Genomic DNA, 1,765 nt, shown 5'->3' with positions numbered 1-1,765 from the left:
GTAGCACTTTTAAGCAGAATGTCCCACTTTATACACAAAATTATATAAGAACACAATGCATGCTAAAGTGTATCGGCGTGAAAGGCTGAACTATTATAGCTCTCTTCTTCTAGGTGTTGTCAGATGCCAGAAGCAGCATGATATCAACTTCCTGCTGCACAAGATCTACGGGGAAATCCGTGATCCCAACCTAAAAGAAAAGCGGATCCTTTGACCGGAGGCTGATCTATCCCATTACGGTGACGATGGTGAGGCGGTACATAGAATTATGAGAGATCTCAAGGATCACAGACTTCTCGAACAGAAGCACTGGTTCTCTCTCTTTCAACCCAAGACAGCGTCATGAAGCACTTATGCTCTCGATGTTTCTCATTCGCTGCAACGACTGGGATACATTTGTCAGCAATTGCGCCTACTTCCGTCAGCGTATGAACGAGGGAGAGTTTGTCTACGCCTTGTATGTTGCAGTCATCCACTCACTCTGGCTGAACACATTGTACTTCTCCACTCTATGAGGTAACTCCTCATCTCTTCACTAACAGTGAAGTCATTGAAGCAGCTTACCGTGCCAAACAGACACAGACACCTGGTAAATTCCAGTCTTCCTTTACGGAACAAGAAAAATCCTGAACAAAGAGTAGCCTATTTCGGAGAGGGACATTGGAATGAACACTCACCACGTTACTGGCATATGGAATTCCCATTTCTGGTGGCAGGATGAATATAGTCATCATCTGGATCGCAAAGGAGAGAACTTCTTCTGGGTACATCATCAACTAACCGTTCGCTTTGATGCTGAACGTCTTTCCAATTACTTGGATCCCGTCGGTGAACTTCACTGGGGTAAGCCCATCGTACAAGGTTTTGCTCCTCACACCACTTACAAGTATGGAGGTCAGTTCCCCTCTCGTCCAGATAATGTAGACTTCGAGGAGTGGACGGTGTTGCCCGAATCAGAGATTTGCTCATTGTTGAGAGCCGAATTCGTGATGCTATTGCCCATGGTTATATTGTTGACAAGCAAGGCAATCGCATTGACATCATGAATGAGCGTGGCATTGACGTTCTTGGAGATATCATTGAATCCTCAATGTATAGTCCTAATGTCCAGTACTATGGGGCTTTGCATAATACTGCCCATATTGTACTCGGTCGACAGGCCGATCCACATGGAAAAACGCTCTACCACCTGGTGTTCTAGAAACATTTCGAAACTGCCACACGTGACCCCAGTTTCTTCAGGCTACACAAATATATGGATAATATCTTCAAAGAACATAAGGATTCTCTTCCCCCATACTCAAAGGAAGAATTAACTTTCACAGGTGTTAGTATTGAAAAGCTATCCGTTGATGGTGAATTAGAGACTTTCTTTGAGGACTTTGAGTACAGTCTTATTAATGCCGTTGATGACACTAAAGAAGTTGCGGATGTAGACATTTCTACATACGTTCCTCGTCTCAACCACAAAGATTTCGCATACAACATTGAAATTACAAAAAATAACGATAAGGAAGTTCTCACAACAGTCCGCATTTCGCTTGGCTCACCGTGACAAACAATGGCATTGAATACACTTTCGACGAGGGACGTTGGAATGCTATTGAAAATAGACAAGTTTTGGGTTAAGTGTGAGTATTTTCTAGCAATGTCTTAAGTCAATTATCTGTTCTTTACGTTTTAAAGGTTTTCCCTTTTAAAAAGAATATGTCGGATCAAATTTATAGATGAACCATATAATAATATCCATATACCTCTTTTACTA

The 1,765-nt window shown here is 42.3% G+C and overlaps 1 pseudogene; it reads left to right on the top strand.

Moving 5' to 3' along the window:
* Nucleotides 1-220: 220 nt before the first annotated feature.
* LOC119590487 overlaps nt 221-1,765 on the top strand; it is a 10,243-nt pseudogene continuing 8,698 nt past the window's right edge.

This window comes from Penaeus monodon, chromosome 27 (genome assembly GCF_015228065.2).
Source record: "Penaeus monodon isolate SGIC_2016 chromosome 27, NSTDA_Pmon_1, whole genome shotgun sequence".
In the NCBI taxonomy this organism is placed as follows: Eukaryota; Metazoa; Arthropoda; class Malacostraca; order Decapoda; family Penaeidae; genus Penaeus; species Penaeus monodon.
This window is presented reverse-complemented; position numbering and strand designations above follow the sequence as displayed.